This window comes from Amblyraja radiata, chromosome 1, assembly GCF_010909765.2.
Source record: "Amblyraja radiata isolate CabotCenter1 chromosome 1, sAmbRad1.1.pri, whole genome shotgun sequence".
In the NCBI taxonomy this organism is placed as follows: domain Eukaryota; kingdom Metazoa; phylum Chordata; class Chondrichthyes; order Rajiformes; family Rajidae; genus Amblyraja; species Amblyraja radiata.
The window spans coordinates 15670318-15690185 of NC_045956.1; the positions used below are offsets into that span (position 1 = coordinate 15670318).

A 19868-nucleotide genomic window follows, 5' to 3' on the forward strand; every position below is an offset into this window, starting at 1 on the left:
TCATGGTCCTTTTCACAATACGATGCTGACCTCGGCATATTTTATCATGTGCTTCTAAGTACTCAAAAACCTCATCCTATATAATGGACTCTAAAATCTTACCAAAAGGAACTCATTTTCATTTTAATCTTAACCAACGCTAATTGCATTTAAAAATGGAAAATAATGTAAAATTACAAATTCTTTCTTTCTAATTGTACAAATTACCCTCTTTATATTGGAGCTGTAGATTCCAGAAATAGAAATGCTTTATCATCAATTGATGAGCACAATACCCTATACATGGAAACTATTTTTATATTGGCACAAAATAATAATTAAAGAGGGAATATGTTATCCCCTGAAAATACTGCATGGAATAACGACAAGTTTGTCTTTATAACCCCTTAGTATTTATAGGACATGTTGAGTAGATTCATGGCGTTAGTACATACGTAGCAGTAATTTATAATTCAATTATTTGATTACTAATATAATGTTAACCTGCAAATTAGAGAAACTTATTCATGAAGAAACTAAAGATTCGAAAGTTCTGGCAACAAAGGGAATTGGTATCATGAAACGATTTTTAATACTCCTGTGAATGTATCATAAGTGATAGAAGTATCGGCCCACCATTCGGCCCACCAAGTCTACTCTGCCATTCAATCATGGCTGATCTATCTCTCTCTCTCTCTCTGAACCCTATTCTCCTGCCTTCTCCCCATAACCTCTGAACCCTGTACTAATCAAGAAACAATCTATCTCTTCCTTAAAAATATCCAGACTTGGCCTCCACAGCCTTCTGTGGCAAATAATTCCACAGATTCACCACCCTCTGAATAAAGAAATTCCTCCTCATCTCCTTCCCAAAAGAACGTCCTTTAATTCTGAGGTGATGGCCTCTAGTCCTAGACTCTCCCACTAGTGGAAATATCCTTTCCACATCCACTCTATCCTAAAAATAATGTTCTTATTTTTGACTAAAGCCTTAAATACGGTATATTTATCTTCGAGATAATCTTTAACATTGAAGGTTCAAATATACTAAAAGTATACATGCAAACCCATCGAAATGCATTCAAAAGTGAAACAATAAGCAGCTGGTTTACCTGAATCCAGATAATCCATAGTAACACGAATCTGACGTGAAATGACTTGCTGGACATCACTTCAAACAAGTTTCAGATCTGGGAGCAGTCATGGGGATTATCAGAAAGTATCCAGCTAGGCAAGTGTCTGTTAATGCCCATCACAACTAAAATGTTCTCAGATATTCTGTCAATAACTATGATCCAGTAAAGAGCTAACACACATTTTCATATATACCTCCTTTTAAGAAAGCCCTGGAACGTTTTGAAGAAGAAGGTAGATGCTAAAAAGAAGGAAAAAAATAATATAGTTAATTGCAGGATTCCCTGTTTTTCTCCCATGTGGCAGACAGAGACACCACAATGTTTGAAGAAGGATCTCGATCCGAAACATCACCCATCCCTTCTCTCCCGGGATGCTGCCTGTCCCGCTGAGTTACTCCAGCATTTTGTGTCTATCTTCGGTTTAAACCAGCATTTGCAGTTCCTTCCTGCACATTTTGTCGGCTCTAATCACCCCAAGAGGAAAATAAATGCTCCAGTAATGTAGCCTGTGATGGATTCATCTTTGGATGCAATCGGGAAATTTAACCCAGAGTATTCTTAGAGCTACATGGTCTAGCTCATGCTTTGAATGTTCATTAAAATTGTTTGCATTATAACAAACATAAATGTTTCCATACATTAGCACCATCTGATTTCTAATAAGAAGTATTTGATAATGTATTTACAGTTAGTGGTTAGCTGAGTACAACTGAAAATGGTTTTATCAAAAAATAATCAATACTTAACATGTCCAGGGCTCTGCATGTGGATGAGTTGAGCTTGAATAATTGAAATTTTTTTTTAATGACCTGTTGAACTCGGTAATTGTGTTGATGTACCCTTGTGTTATTATGTGTGATTTAAATAGATTTGATGTGAAAAATATTTAAAATATGTCTTATACTGCTTGTGCACTGACAAAAATGAATGCATTTTGGAGACACTTTCTGAACTCCTGCAATTCATGAAAGTTCAGGATTTTATCAAAGTCAGGTTGATGTTTCGAATGTGATTCAGGTGAATAGAATTGGATCACACAAACCAGATACAATTGATATTAAATCCATCAGTCTTTTGTGCTAGTTTCATTTGAGGCTCTGTAAGGCGCTGGTTAGGCCTCATTTGAAATATTGTGAGCAATTTTGGGCACCATTATTGCTCACAGGAAGGATATGCTGGCTCCGGAGAGGGTCCAGAGGAGGTTTACAAGAATGATCCCAGGAATGAGTAAGTTAACATAAAATGTGCGTTTGTCGGCACTGGGCCTGTACTCGCTGGTTTTAGAAGAATGAGGGGGGACCTCATTGAAACATACAGAATACTGCAAGGTTCGGATAGAGTGGATGTGGAGAGGATGTTTCCACCAGTGGGAGTCTAGGACTAGAGGTCATAGCCTCAGAATTAAAGGACGCTCTTTTAGGAAGTAGATGAGGAGACATTTCTTTAGTCAGAGGATGGTGAATCTGTGGAATTCTTTGCCACGGAAGGCTGTGGAGGCCAAGTCAGTGGATATTTTAGGCAGAGATTGATAGATTCTTGATTAGTATGGGTATCAGAGGTTATGGGGAGAAGGCAGGAGAATGAGGTTAGGAAGGAGAGATAGTTCTGCCACGATTGAATGGCGGAGTAGACTTGATGGGCCAAATAGCCCAATTCTACTCCTATTCCTTATTACCTTTTATCAATTCCTCCGGGTTTCATAAGAATTTAAACTCAAAACTAATAGAAACAAGCACTAAGTTCTTCCTTCGTCATTGACTATACCTCATATCCACATTCTCAGACATAAACTGAGAAATCATATTACCATGGTACCTGCCATGTCAAGCCTATCGACAATGCAGAATAAAAGGATGAATACCAATTAGTATAGTTTCCATGTGATGTTATCGAGCTGAAGATGTACAATAAATTTGTAGCTCTGCTGACAGCAAATGTGGAGAAGGCTCGAGCCAAGGCATGTACATTCTCCCAGCTGAGGGTGTGAGTTGGTTGTACCGATCATACAGGAAGTTCATCAGCCATAGGCCAGAGACTTTTTATGGCTGGGGTACTTTGGCTACCAGTACTTTTCCAGAAATATCTCTTGTATTTGATCTGAAGAGGAACCACTGCACATTTACCCAAGTATTTAGAAGCAAATCTGATTGGTAATAAGGGTAACACATTTCTACATTTTCCTTGATCTCCATTCCCTTTGCCCTGTTTTCATACCTTCACACTTCCTTATCTATCTCCCTCCCCCCTGAAGACAGTCTGAAGAAGGGTCTCGACCGGAAACATCACCCATTCCTTCTATCTAGAGATGCTGCCTGGCCCGCTGAGATACTCCAGCATCTAAGGTAATACAGCAGTTCATTCATCATGGCACATACCTACAAACCATTGGTATATGTCCTCCAAGGTCCATTCTTTCCCCTTTATATATCCTCTTCAATCCATGAAACATCTTCATCGTTGAATTAATGTTCAAGTCGCAGTGCTAATTTTACACGTTAATCTTAAGCACCTTGATTTACTTATGCCAGGATATTTGTCCCAAATCAATTAAAGTCTGCAAAACGCTGCTGATCTGAAATATGATTTTATTCTCCATCTTAATTTTCAGAAAACTATATTTCATCACATTTATTCTCATTTGTGAGAATAATGTGAAGTTTACTTTTGAAGGTCTTCATGCACAGATATCACAGTGCATCGTTTCTCTGGATACATTTGTTTTTGCATGCCCTTATTTTACATGCAAAAATGTATCCTATGTTTTAGTTTCAAAGTAACTATTTTTAAAATTTTACACAACCACTCGTATATGTTTTTTTCTTTTTAAGAAGCAACAGTTTTTTTTAAAGGAAAGTATTCTCATTGATCAGGTGCTGTGTAAAGCTCAGGACGTTAACTACAAAACACTGCAAAATGCCTTTCATAAAATATTTAATTTGAAACATACATGATTTTAATAAAGAGGAATTTGGATGTGAACATACAGGGCAAGATTAGCAAGTTTGCTGATGATACAAAAGTGGGTGGCTTGCAGATAATGAAGATGGTTGTGAATGATTGCAGCAGGATCTGGATCGATTGGCTAAGTGGGCGGAGGAATGGTTGATGAAATTTACTACAGAGGTGTGAGGTGTTGCTTTTTGGGATGTCGAACAAGGGCAGGATTTACACATTGAATGGTAGGCCTCTGGGGAGTGTTGTAAAGCAGAGGGATCTAGGTGTACTAATGCGTGTTTCCTTGAAGGTCGAGTCACAGGTAGACAAGGTGGTCAAAAAGGCTTTTGGCACTTTGGCCTTCATCAGTCAGAGTATTGAGTATAGAAGTTGGGAGGCCATGTTGCAGTTGTATAAGACGTTGGTGAGACCGTATTTAGAATATTGTGCTCAGCTCTGGGCACCATGTTATAGGAAAGATATTGTCAAGCTTGAAAGAGTTCAGAAAAGATTGATGTGGATGTTGCCAGGACTAGAGGGTGCGAGCTATAGGGAGAGGTTGAGTAGGCTGGATCTCTATTCCAAGTAGCACAGGAGGATGAAGGGAGATTTTATAGAGGTATACAAAATCATGAGAGGAATAAATCGGATAGATGCACAGAGTCTTTTGCCCAGAGTAGGGGAATCGAGGACCAGAGGACATAGGTTCAAGGTGAATGGGAAATGATTTAATAGGAATCCGAGAGGTAACTTTTCACACAAACGGTGGTGGGTGTATGAACAAGCTGCCAGAGGAGGTAGTTGAGGCTGGGACTATTCCATTGTTTAAGAAACAGTTAGATAGGTACATGGATTTGGAGGGATATGGACCAACCGCAGGCAAGTGAGTCTAGTGTAGCTGGGACATTGTTGGCCTGTGTGGGCGAGTTGGGCTGAAGGGCCTGTTTCTACACTGTATCACTCTATGACTATGACTCTAGGGATGAATGGGAGGAACAGCTGGTCAGATATAGCAGCATGCAGGATATGGAAGGTGCTAATATCACACAAGTGTGGGGTTTGATTTTTTATTGTTGTTGCCCCTATTAAACCTTTCTGTTGGTTTAAGGTCATTTGACTGATCTTTGCAGCAATGGGATCACTATGAATTTACTGTGCCCAGCTAGATACCAATGTTTTGTACTCCCAAGAGAGCATGACCTGAGCAAGAAATAAATCATGCAGTGGAAACTCAATCCCAATAGTTGGTTGCATATGACACTTCACGTTCAATTACTTCAATGAAGTTGAATTTTGAAAGCAGGATATAACCTGCTGCCATTCCTATTGTAACAAATTTGTATCCTGCCAGTTCCTTTAATCTGCATTCAGTTCTGCCCTTAATTGAAACTGATTTTTATAAAAGAGTTCTACTGTATACTTAATTTCTTCCATCAATGGTTGCTTTGTGTTGGTTTAGTTTGACTTATTATTATCACGTGTACTGAAATACAGTGAAAAGCTTTTTGCGTGTTATCCAGTCATTGAAAAAACTATACATGATTACAATCAAGGCATCCACAGTGTACAGATACAGGGAAAAGGGTATCATGTTTACTGCAAGATAAAGTCCAGTAAAGTCTGATTAAAGATTGTTCAAAGGTTGCCAATGGAGTGGAAGGGAGGTCAGGACAGCTCTCAAATTGGTGAAGAGATGGTTCAGTTGCCTGATATCAGTGAGGAAGACACTTTCCATGAATTGACTTTGTTGTTGCTGTGCACACTATGCGGATGCTGCATTGCTGTTTCCTGGTGAAGATGACTCTCTGAGGTCCACCTGCTGTGGCACCAGTGTGACTCCTCTCAACACAAGGAAATGGGGAATGGTTTACCCGCAGCAGAGATCCCCTAAAATTTGTCTTCCATCAGTGCAGATAATGAAAACCAGCTCCGTGCTATTTATGCACAGCATTATCCGACAACTAACCAACAAATGATTTCTTGTTCCCTCTTTCAAGAGAGTCAAGAATGTTTTAATGTCATATGTCCCAGATAGAACAATGGAATGTTTTACTGAATCAGAATATGCACACCATATAACAGAAAGTCTCATGCACAGGGATTTAATTGTTTTTCTCCAAGTCCTTCTATTTTCTCCCATGTCCCAAAGGTATGCTTGCAGTTTCATGTTTGCCCTTTACTGTCAGTTAAATGGCAAAATAACTGTAGGAGAGTTGAGGAACAGGTGGGACAGAATAAGTACCAGGGTAACATGGAAATGGACAATGGAACAGACTGGATTGTTTTGCTGACCACCTTGTACCCCATGGGCTGAATGCCCTTGTTCTACATGGCAATGTATGAATTGTAACCACTGTATGTGAGGCTTCTGCCTCAGGTGGAATTTTCAGGGGGAGAATACTGTTCTTATAGTGTTACTTCAGTTCTTTAAACATTTTTTTAGATTTTAGTTTATCAAAATTTGTTTAAAAACGCATGTGATTGGCAATTTGCAGTGTTCTGCCAAACATGTGAAGCAAATGAGAGTTACTGTATTATTGAGTAGGAAGGAACTGTAGATGATGGTTTACACTGATGATAGACACAACATGCTGGAGTAATTCAGCAGGACTAGCAGCATCGCTGAATAGAAGTAGTGGGGCCCATTCCTTCCATCCAGAGACGCTGCCTGTCCTGCTGAGTTACTCCAGCAGTTTGTGTCTATCTTATATATTGTTGACTCTCCCCCTGAAAATCCTACTCAATGCAGAGGCCTCACATAGTTACTATTCATACTTATTACCCCCCCCCCCCCCCCATGGGGTCTATGGTGGTCAGCAGAACAATCGAGTCAGTTCCATTATCCATCTGCTTGTTACCCCACATCCTGGTGCTTATTCTGTCTCACCTGTTCCTCAACTCTCCTTGCCATTTAATGACAGTAAAGAGCAACAATGAAAAAGAGCAGAGCCGCTGAGGAACTCATCTGTGGAGGGGAATGGACAGTTAACATTTTGGGTCGAGGCCTTGCATCTGGACTAAAAGAATAGAGGGGCAATTGACAGTACAAACATCTTGGGGAAGGGGTGGGACAGGTATTAACAAGCAATAGGTGGATACATAATGAGGAGGGATTGATTAGCAGATAACACACTTCAGTGGAGATGAAGATAGCAATTGAAAGCCTAATCTAAAGCTCTTTAAAACCCCGGAGGGAACAGCTCGAATATCCTAACCAAATTATTGTCATTGATTTTTTTTTTCTCTCTTCGTCCAATACAGGAAGTCATTTGTTTGATTGAAACCTGAAGATGACCATAAGTCTCATAACGTTACGTGAAGCCGAATTTGCCCCTTGGATCAACAGGAAAATATTTACTCACAATTCCTGTGACCGTCTGAAAAGCTTGGATTAGTTGTATCAGTTTTGGTAAATGTTCCCTGATTAACTGAAGATTGGTGTCTTAGATAGACACAAAATGCTGGCGTAACTCAACAGGACAGGCGGCATCTCTGGATAGAAGGAATGGGTGACGTTTTGGGTCGAGACCCTTCTTCAGACTCAGTCAGAGATTGAAGAAGGGTCTCTACCTAAAACGTCACTCATTCCCTCTTTCCATAGAAGCCGCCTGCCCCGCTGAGTTACTCCAGCATTTTGTGTCTATCTTCAGTTTAAACCAGCATCTGCAGTTCCTTCCTGCACATTGGTATCTTAGACTTTGCATTCACTAAATTGATCTAGAATAACATAGGCTACTTTTCACAAGAAACAGAATTGTTTAAGTTCAGAATCAATATCTTTCATCAGAAAATTAAAACCATTGATAGCCATTAATATAGAGCTCTTCAAGATAGCGGAGTCAGTGGATATGGGGAGAAGGAAGGAACGGGGTATTGATTGTGGATGATCAGCCATAATCACAATGAATGGTGGTGCTGGCTCAAAGGGCCGAATGGCCTACTCCTGCACCTATTCTCTATTGTCTAATATATCACAACTTTATTGAGATTTTTGGTAAGGAAGACTTCAAAATTAGAAAGCCGTTGATCAATAGGGCCAGAGTTTGAATGATTTTTACATTTTTTATATACTATAATTCTCTACCTATAGATAGATAGATAGATAGATAGATAGATAGATAGATAGATAGATAGATAGATAGATAGATAGATAGATAGATAGATAGATAGATAGATAGATAGAATTTATTTGCCACACAACCAGGGTCGGTGGAATTTGGGTTGTCTGCAGCGGTACAATAATAAAGAACACACAACCACAATAAAAATGTAACACAAACATCCACCACAGCATTCATCTCTGTGGTGGAAGGCACAAAATTTGGCCAGTCCTCCTCCATTTCCCCCCCGTGGACAGGACCAGAGTCCAGAGTCAGTCCAGGATCGGCTCTTCCTCACCGGAGACCGCGGCTTTAAGTTGGTGTAGGCCGCAGGCCGGCGGTCGAGATTTAAAGTCCCCGCCGCAGCCAGAAGCACCGTAGACTGCAGGGCCGGCGGTCGAAGCTCCCCTCCAGGGGTGATGTTAAGTCCACGCCGGGCCCGCGGTAGAAGTTGGCCACGGGCCGGCAGTGATGGCTTCTTCTCCCCCCCCCGGGTCCCCCACTGTAGACGCTGCACCAGCTGGAGCTCTGCAGACCGCGACTTCAGGCTGCCGGATGCCCCGGGCCAGCGAAACGGAGCGCTCCCCTCCAGCGAGCCCCAGCGAGGGCTCACCCGCTCCACGCCGGGAGTCCACGCTGCGCCCGCCGCTGAAGCCCCGGGCGCGTCTCCGGGAAAGGCCGCGCCGATCCTTGATGTTAGGCCACGGGGGAGGCGACCTGGAAAAAGTCGCCTCTCTATGGAGGAGGCGACCGAAGCGGTTTCCCCCTTACCCCCCCACACCACCCCCCACACAAGACACACCGAGGAACATCAAACACATACTTTAAAACATACTAAAAAAATAAAAAAAGTTGAAAAAACTAACGCGCTGCTGACATGGCTGCTGCCAGAGCAGCGCCCCCTATATGTAATTTGTATAATTGTAATGGTGGTGCGTCAGTTCAAATAAACATTCATGCTTGCTTGTGAAATCCTTGTCGCAATGAAAACTATTGAAATAAAAATGTTAGTTGATGCTTTTTGCTTATGCTGTAGGTGCCATTTATAAAGGGCTTGTCACAGAGTGCACATTTAATTGTTTTTAAAATAATTTGTAAATAATTCTTTATCCTTTGTATTTGGAACATTTTTAAACATTTGTGTCAAAAATAAATTTACAATAAATATGTTAGTGACTTATTTCAGTAATTAATGCTTGTATATGTTTATTTTACTTTATTTTTTAAAACGTTATTTTTGTAATGATGAAATTAATGGTCCGCCAACTGATCTATCCATTGAACCAGACTTGACTTCTATCATCTTGCGTTATCAGTCAACTTATTTCCTTTCCTTTCAGCTCAAGCATATTTGCTCAACCAGGTTGCTATAGTTAGTAAATCATGGATATGTATCCCTTGTCATGGGTTGATGGATTTACAAGTTAACAAGATAAAGCTTACTGGAGGCAAAAAAAAATATTGCAGAGGATATGTTTAATGGGCTGACATATTGCCAAGAATAGCCCAAACTTGTTAGAAAGGAAAAGGAATCTCCAAACATTTGATGACATAACATAGAAACAAAACCTTCTTGTTTAGTGACGAAGAAATCAAGGTGCCGTGGCATGAGATCTATGTTTATTTGTTTGCTTCCCAAAGGAGGAAATAAAAACATCCTGACAAGACATGATAACCACACATAATATATTGCTGACACAGCCTTGGAATAAAACAAGATTACTGGCATTAATGAGACTATCATGACATAGCACCTCAAAACGACTTAATAATCACGTCAATGGCTCAAAAATGAATGCTATTAGATGATGATTTTCAGCCATTTGAGTATTACTCATTTGTCTGTGCAAAATTTGTGGAGAACCCTCATTAAGGACTGCTAAGCATGGGTGCTCATATTCCACGAGGACAGATATCAGAGATGCAATTTACAACAAACACTCTTTAAAAGTCTGAAGAAGGGTTTCGGCCCAAAAGTTGCCTATTTCCTTCGCTCCATAGATGCTGCTGCACCCGCTGAGTTTCTCCAGCATTTTTGTGTACCTTCGATTTTCCAGCATCTGCAGTTCCTTCTTAAACTCTTTAAAAGCTAATTGATTAAAAAAAGTGCTAAATGGCAATTGATTGATCGATTGAAAGATGCAGGTTGGAAACAGGGACTTCAGCTCACTGTGTCCATGCAGACCCATTTACACAAGTTTTAAGTTAACCCACTTTTGAATCTATTCCTCGCACGCGAAGGACAAATTATAGGGGCCAGTCAACCAAAAATGCACATTCATATAATTGGAGTAAGAGGTCCCCTTGGAAATGAATCTGTGAACTAAAATGTCAAGGCTATGGTAAAGGTAAGATATCTTTGTTGTCAGAATGTTGAATGAGGCACTGCCCTAACAGTTCATCTCTGCTGAAGTGGACAAAAGCAATCACCTTTGGCCATTGTGCTTAATAGTTTACACAGGCTGTGGGGTTAATGGCGTACGTGACCAATGCCCTTCTTGTGTAAATGAAACTCTATCAATCCATTCCCGTCTTTCTCCCTTAATGCTTCCAAAACTACAAAAGAAAAATACTCATATTCCCCTTTCTCACTGTAAGAAAGAGAAATACAAGAATATAAAAGTAATCAAGCAATCAGCTGCTAAATAAATCGACAAAACCTACAATATAAGCGTTAACACCTAGTTTGTGTCAGGCATTTACTGTTAATTCTGTAGGAAAAGTGGAATGTTTAGCTAATTCTCTGCTAGAAAGCAGTTGATAAGCAGTCCAATTTCCAAACAATGTGCTAGGGTTTCAATTTTAAATATACACCTCTCGCACAAAATATGCATGAGTATGAGATGTTTATCTCAATTGCTGCCTGAAGCATGAGGGGAAGTTACAATTCAGGTAGCAGTCTTGCAAAGTGGAACAGCCACGATTCTCCTGTCCAGAGTGTTGGCAGGTTCATCTCTGATGCATTCAGATTTCTGCACGTCAGATAATGTGTGGCAAAATGTGCTTGAATTTATCTATTAGGAAGTTTAGCTCAGCAAATGAGATGGATCTGATGGATTACATTCGATTCTCAGAACCACAAGTTTATTTATTTTTAATCAGATGTAAACAAGCACTGAACATTCTTGCTTTATCAAATGGCAATGGGGAATTGCTTCTTTGTGACTTCATGACAAAAGTACAAGTTATCAATTGTAAAATTTCCAAGAAGTTGAAAATATAAACATAAACATTAAAAAAATTACATTAACTACATTTTCCATTAACTATAAAGTTTTGGTTTCTTCTGCATTCTAAACAGAACATGCTTCAATCTTTGCTGAATCAATGTACATTTGAGGACACTCAAATTCCCCTTAGGCCACCAAGCATTGGATAAAAAAGATAAACCAAGGGCTGAATTGCAAGTACAACATCATACTAAATTTGCCTATGTAGATTTAGACACAAGAAACTGCAGGTGCTGGTTTACAAAAACAAACACAAAGTGCTGCCTGGCTCACTGAGTTACTCCAGCACTTTGTGTCCTGTTTTGCATATGTCGATGCAGTTTACTATCTACCAGTTTACTCTAAATGGTGGAATATAAAACAAAGAAATGTTAATTGATAAAATTGGGATCAGGGGTTTACTAATCCTATTCTGGAACCGATTATAATTTAATTATTTATCTTCTATTTAACAATGCAAAGAAATAACATTTGATTTGTTATTGGTATAATTATCAATTTATTTATCCACGGTGGCACAGCAGTAAAGTTGCTGCCCTACAGCGCTAGAGACCCGGGTTCGATCTTGACTACGGGTGCTGTCTATATGGAGTTTGTATTTTCTCCTACATTCCAAAGAAGTGCAGGTTTGTAGGTTAATTGGCTTTGGTAAAATTATAAATTGTCCCTAGTGTGTAGGATAGTACTAGTGTACAAGGACCACTGATCGATGTGGACTCGGTGGGCCAAGGGGACTGTTTCTGCACTGTATCTCTAAACTGAACTTCACTAAATCAGATGTGTTTTTACCTGTGCCTTTCTTTATTTTACAATACTGAAATTCAGATTGTAGGATTAACTTTCTGAAGACCTGCATGCCTGAAGGTCTGTGAATGGATAAGCAGTCAGTACCACCACCAAAGGATATTTCAAAATTGATCCTTGGATCATTTGAGCCCTACCAGTTTATTCAGCTTCTTCACCACGGTGAGCTCAGAAACTCTTCCCAGCCAGAAACTTGATGCAATACACACTAAGTGTTCAAACAGAACTATGTTGGAATAACTACAAAAAATAAACAAATACTGTAAATATGTCAACAACAAAATGTAAAGTGGGATAAACTGAGATTCCACAAATTAGGCATTGCTAATTAAAATGTTAATTTATTTTATTTTAATTGACTTTACATTGATTAATACATTTGGTGTTATTCCAGGATCAATATTTAAAACATGTTAAATACTTCAGAAAAGGCTGAAGGGGCAAACTGAATTAGTATCTGTAAAATTATTCATTCGATTTCAACGTCCCATTTTCTTTAAAAAAAAAAGAATTTAATATCAATTGTGAACAATAATTGTTGCTTTAATGATGTTACTTCTAGAAGGATTGTATCATTCGACTACCAGTTGCCTTGGCTGCCTCAATGATTATATAAATTCCTAGAGAAGTAACCTGTGAGGAGATTTTGAATGAAAGGCTTTGAATTAAACCAAATGTGTGTGCAATTATCTTTACCGTGTTCCCCAACTGGAAACTGGATGAACTGTGAGGTCCAAATCTGCAGTGTTCAAGTCAGCCCATCCTGAGTGGTACAAAAAATCTATTTATGACCTTCACAAGGTCTTCAGGGATGCCAAAAGGGAGCTCCGAACCAAACATGAGTTCCAAAATAAACACCTGAAGACCTGTAGATTGTGATCTACAATAGTGAGTTACAAGGTGAAATTGAGCAGTTTCATGTCCATTCGCAACAAACTCAGTGCAGTCTGTGCTCACTTTGAACTGAAGGTCAATGGAAGGACGTCCAGCAACCCCCTCATGGTTGGTGTTAACAATGTACGAGTGGCCTCCCTGAGAGTGAATTGCAGAAAGCAACTGACCATGATGGAGTACCTGACCTTGTCCTTAGGATCTGCGTGGACCAGCGATAGGAGTATTCACAGACATCTTTAACCTCTCACTACTCCATTTTGATGTCCCCATCTGCTTTAAGAAGACCACTATCATCCCAGTACAAGGTAAGGAAAGCAAGATAGTGTTCCTAAATGACTCCCATCCAGTGGCTCCAACAGAATTGGCCACTTGGCCATGGGTACTTTGGGGGTCTAGTAAAGGGCCTATTATTAATGCTCCGAGAGGCTGGTCAGGAGTGCACCTTAAAGGGGCTGTCCCACTGTACGAGGTAATTCAAGTGCTCTACCGAGTTTTAAAAAAAAATCAAAATCGTGGTAAGCACGTAGAATGTACATAGAGGGTACATCGGAGCTCGGGACGTCACTTAGCGGCTCGTAACTTTAACGGCAGGTACTTGGGAAACGCGGTAAGCTTGTGAAGAATCGTGAAGATTTTTCAACATGTTGAAAAATGTCCACGAGAGCCCCGAGTACTTACGAGCGGCTATTACCGTAATTCTCCGAGTTCGAATCAGGGGAAACTCGGGAGAACTCTTGAATTTGCTCGTACAGTGGGACAGCCCCTTAACTCCAGCCTTCCTGTCAGCCTTGATTCATTGCAGTTTGCCCACCATCACAACAGGGCCATGGCAGATGCCATCTCACTGGCCCTCTACTTCTCTGGAACAACTAGATAATAAGGATACATATGTCAGATTCTTATTTATTGACTAAAGCTCTGTTTTCAACGCCCCATCACCTCCAAACTTATCTCCAAATGCCTAGACCAGAAATTAGCACCTCCCCTCTGCCACCAAATATTCTGACCCACAGACCACAACCTGCAATGACAGGCAACTAAACACACTCCATGATATTTCTCAAAACCGATGCCCCTTAAGGATGCATTCTTTGTCTTGCTACACTGCCTGTGCACGTACGAATGTGCGGCTAAATTCTGTTCTAACTTAACTTACAAGTTTGCAGATGACACCATTGTAATGGACTGGAACTCAAGCAGGGCAGTGAACATACATAATTTCCTACCACATAAGATAGATAGATAGATAGATAGATAGATAGACTTTATTAATCCCCTTATTCAGGGGAAATTCTGATGCCCTTGCAGCACACTAATAAAAATACAACACAGTATTCATAAAGAAATTCAACACCAAAACATCCCCCCACAGTGATTCCCACTGTGGGGGAAGGCACAAAGTCCAGTCCCCATCCTCTTGTCCACCCATAGTCGGGCCTATTGAGAGATAAGCCTATTGAGAGATAAGCCAAGCTGCTGAATATATTTAAGAAGGTGAGAGGTAGATTTCCAGATGAGAAAGGTGTCAATGAATATCGGAAGAATGCAGGGATATGAAAATGACATAGAAAATCAGCCGTGATCACATTGAATAGTGGACCATTATGGAAGGGTGAATGACTCACTCCTGACCTGATGTTATGTTTCAAAGTAGTAAATCCACAGATTTTTAGTTTTTTCAGATTGTTTTTGAATGCCACTAAGATTTGGCCACATCTGTTTGGGGAATGTTCTTATATTAAGGATATAAGTTTAAACAATGTGTGTGTGTGTTTGTTGTCGTATCCTTGTACTATTTGTCGTCCTGTTTCGTGATTTCATGGGGGTCCTGCAATCACAGTCCCACAATGAGCCACATTGATCTTAAGTAAACTCACACAACCATAACGTTGGAAGACATAACCTTTGAGAAGTGCTCAGCAGGGAATAAACACCAGCTCTAATGCTCTCAGCAGAGTTTCAGTTCCTTCTTGGCATATTTACAGTGTAATATGAACAGACTTCAAAATCAGTGACAATGACCAAAAGGGCTTATTTTTTCACCTGTTTCCGCACATTCACCCAGAATGCACAAGCACATAAATCATCTTATTTCACGGTTCACTTACTGCAGTTTCTGTAAAATCTAATTTATTGCTTAGCTTTTGTTTAAAAAAAGTGTTTGGTGATTTATTGATTCATTGGAATCAAGCTGTCAACCTCCCTGCAGGGAGACTTTGTGTAGCTAGCCAGTAACCACACTGATAAGATCAGAACAAGATAGCGATATGGTAAAATGGGGAGCTGCGGAATATTTTTTCTTAAAGACCTGCGTATCTAAATACATCATTAAATATATTCAGGTTGAGATAGATGGGATTAAAACCGAGTCTAGATGGTATAAGGACTGGGTAGCTGAGTTGAGACCAAGACCAGATTGATCATACAGTTAGAGGAGCTATTTAATATCAAAGAGTCACAGAGCTATACAGGGCTGCCAACATTGGGTGAGAGTTGGCAGCCCTGGCTATACAGCACAGACACTGGGTCTTCAGACCAACTTATCCAAATTTACTAAATTGCCCAACTAAACTAATCCCACTTGTTTGTGCTTGGCACATATTCCATCAAACCTTTTCTATGCATGTATTTGTCCAAGTATCTTCCATAACCTCTGAATTGTACCCACGTCAGCATCCATCAAGACACCTCACACCCTTGTAATGAACTACTTCCTTCCGGCAGATGTTACAAGGCCTTCTACGCCCGCACCTCCAGACTCAGGAACAGCTTCATTCCCAGAGCTATAGCTGCTCTGAACTGGCCCTGCTGAGTGCCCCCCACCCCCACGGACTGTCTCCCTCGGATGGTCACGTTGCACAGGCACATCTGCACTTTAGTCTGTTTGACTGTTTTACTGTTCTTTTTACAAACCATGTTCTCGGGGTATCTAAATCTAAATTGTATTAGTTATTTAAGGTATGACATCGGATGGAAACTGCATACCCAAATCTCGTTGCACTTATGTGCAATGACAATCAAATATATTATTATTACTATTATTATTATTATTATTATTATTATTATTATTATTATTATTATTATTATTATTATTATTATTATTATTATTATTATTAACATTTCCATTGGCAGCTCATTTCACAAGCACAGCATCCTCTGTGTGGAACACATTGCCCCTGGTGTCCCTTTTAAAATGTTCCCTTCTCATCTTAAATCTATGCCCTGTAGTTTTAGACTCCCCTACCCTTGGGAAATGGCTATGGCTTTTTAACTTTTCCATGCTCCTCATGGTTTTATAAACCTCAATAAAGTCACCTCTATGTTCCTTTGTTCCTTTGTTGCAGGGGGCAAAGATTCAATCTATCCCGCTCATAACTCAAACCTCCCTGACCCAGTAATATCCCCATAAACATATCTTGAGCCCTTTCCAGTTTAATAACATCCTTCCATCCAATGCAAGGCAACCGAAAAAGTGCACAGTATGTCAAATGTCATCTTACAAACATCTTGTAGAGGTGTAACATGACATTCAAGCTCCTGTGCTCAATACATTGACCATGAAAGGCAAACATACCAAATGCTTTCTTCACCACCCTCCTACCTGTGTTGTCACTTTCTTGAAAATGTGTACCTGCACCCCTCAGTCTCTCTTTACTACAAGTCTCATTTACTGCGTAAGTCCAGCCTTGGTTTGTCTTACCAAAATGAAACACCTCACATTTATCTGAATTAACTTCCATCTGCCATTCCACAGCCCATTGGCCCATTTGATCAAGATTTCCTTGTAATATTAGATAACGTTCCTCACTCTCTGCTATAACCACCAATTTTATTTCGGAGTCACGTGAGTGACTACGTGAAGAGCCCGCTCAGCACGCATGCGCGACATTGCGTTCACGCAGGCAACAGCGACGCAGCGGGAGTCAGGCGCTCCCGCTATAAGCCTGAAGGAAAGGACCGTTAGGTAAGTACTTACCTTCAGTTTAAACTAGCGACTTTGCGTTTGTTTTTGCTCCAGGGGGAGCAAAGCAGCAGAGGGAAGCGGCCCCCGTTCGACTCCAGGGAAGGAGCCGACAGTGGAGGGGGGAGAGGCGGCAACGGGACCGCACACGCTGCGGTCCACAGACACGGGTACTGCGCTGATGCCCAGTCCGCTAAACAGCTGTCTGACCAACAGCAGCGGACTGGAGGGAAATTCAAAACCGGCCGGCACCCCTGCAGACTCCCGAGAACCGCTGAAATGCCGCCCGAAAACGGCAGACAGCCTCTAACAGCAAGGTCAGGACCAACCTCAGGCTGGAGACAGACACGGAAGATGGAATCAGCACTTCAAACAAGAAACAAGAGTGTCTGTTTCTCCAAGCCAGAGGAAGGTCATGGAGCTAAAAACTCCAGCGAGACTTGCCTCAGGAGCAGGGGCAAGTCCGCCAAGGGAGCTAACACTCCCACTCCAGTGCCTAACAGCATTGGCCATCTCCGTTGTCGTGGGATTGATGGGGACCAGACTGGACTGGTCAAGAAGAGGGGTCACTGGCTGAAGTTTATCGGGAGTATGCTTGAGGTACAGGATCAGGAAGAGCTGCTGGGTGTGGCCGCTATGTGGCTCCACCACTAGCAAGATGGCTTTTCAGTCTCAACTGATGGCCAGCTTACTACCTGTTCTTTTCAAAAAACCTCTCCAAGACAGGTAGTCATGAGGTGTTGGATTCATCACGCCTCCCCTAAATTGCATTTACTCAAAGTGCCCACCGTTATTGGGGGGTACATTGAGCATAGCTTTAAAACCCAAATATCTTAAAATGCGTTTGATATCCCTGACGTCGGTTATCATTTCGCATGCTCATTTCAGAGGGACAGGGTAGTATGGCAAAACACCTGACCCTGCTGCTTGCAGTGCTCCGCAACTTCTTAGGAAGTTATAAAACCTGCCCTCAACTTAAAAAATTACAGGACTGTGAGAATGCCGACCTCTCAACCACAGATCCTGCTAGCTGGCTAAGTTATCAAACCAAGCCTAAAAAACTGGAGAAGTATCCAAAATTCGGCATCTAGAGGGCAGGGTCTGGAATGAGCACCACACAAAACCAGCAGCAGTGCCTCTACGCATCCACCAGTAGGCGTCCACCTAATAGTACTGGTGTAAGCTCGTGGCCCGCATGCCAACCCCCAGTAAGCCCTGTTTTTTCAGGCCAGGGTCCAGAGCGGGCCCCCTGGAAAAATGTGCCACCCCCAACAACACCATCCCTACGGACAAGGAACCGGAAACCGAAGAGATGAACACACCACGGAACAACAGTGAAATAAGATAAGTATGGTTCCTGCCATCACACAAAAGATGAAGGGTTTGTACTAACAAAGCATTCAAGGATAAAATTAAATTAGATCCCATCCTCCTCGGCCTTTTGGCTAAGATTAGTAGTAACTGCCTTATCAGTTTATATCTGATATGTCCCTTCCCAGGGACCATACAATACCAGTACAGCATGCACCCTAGGGGTCTACCCTCCCACTAATAAGAACATGAGGGACTAGCAACTGGGGGTAATAATTATACAAGGGTCATATAGAAGCCTATATGAACCTTTGGTACCAACTAACCAAGATGGTAATGTCGCCATCATTGATATCAAGGGGTCATGATAAACCCAGTATGAACCTTTGGCTCTAAAAATCCCAACATGGTATATGTCGCACCGTCATTGACTTGCCACTTGAGTATCTCGCCAGGCACGCTTGGAATATTGAAACTGCCAACCTTTCATTCCAAGCATACTTAATGGTAGACATCAACTTAAAAGATGCATACTATTCAGTACCCATTCAAAAAACTTGGAGATAACTTGGCAGTATTAATTATCGACTATGGCTATTACAGCCAAACTGGTTCCAGATATTCTAACCAGCCCTGGCTATATTAAGGAACTATCGTCATGGCATGTTCCAATGATATTAACGACTAATCCATGGGTATAGCTATCACAGCTTTAGCTATTATTCTTTTAGCCGAGCTTGTCATGCAATCCAGATAGATCTACGATTGAAACTATCGCTCTCATCCTTGACTAAGATCAAGCGGAGTATCTGTTGTTGTTAGTTCTATTTTGACTCGTCCCTTATCAAGGGACCATATATCAATTGATTTGGAACAGGGAGATGGGGAGGGGCTTGCTCCGTCCACTCCACGCATCAACCAGTATTGCAGTACCTTGAAATATAAATCCTCTACTGTTGACTATCTGGTATTCAACACTCTACCCACTTATCTTTAACTTGGCATAGGAGAGTCAGTATGACACAACCTGTAACAATTAATGGTATCTACCTACCATTCAACAGTGGCAAGAGTATTGGGAGTTAGTAGCAGCTGTTCCAGCTACTTAACTTGAACCTTCCATTAAGGCTAGGTGCTAATGTTTAAACTACCCACACCCAAAACATGGTGGCATATGGACTAATCTGGAGTCGTCATCACTATAGACACTAGGCGTAAAACCTAGTTTGGAAATTTTGAGTGCGCTCTATTGGCAAAGCATATTATCCTGCAGTGCACCATTTTGCATGTTTGTTTATAATTAACAACATCACAGTAGTGACATACACAAACCACTCGGGCAGAATAAATCGATATCATGTGACATTTATTTAACAATTGGAAACTACAGGTCGTCAAAAATATACGACCATCAGCAAACTTACCTACTAGGTGAGCTAAATACTGTAAACAGACATATTAAACCCAAGTATTGCTGGAATTACAAAGCAATATGGAACGCCCGATATCGATTTCACTG

General features: G+C 41.0%; 1 protein-coding gene and 1 pseudogene across 1 annotated transcript in view; both read left to right on the plus strand.

Moving 5' to 3' along the window:
• Positions 1-7564, plus strand: part of LOC116971201 — a 149311-nt gene extending 141747 nt beyond the window's left edge. The window contains exon 7 of the mRNA XM_033018169.1: positions 7311-7564. The gene's annotated coding sequence lies outside the window, so the exon portion shown is untranslated. The remainder of the gene's footprint in view (positions 1-7310) is intronic.
• An 11558-nt stretch (positions 7565-19122) lies between these two features.
• LOC116983409 lies at positions 19123-19301 on the plus strand (annotated as a pseudogene).
• Positions 19302-19868: the final 567 nt, after the last annotated feature.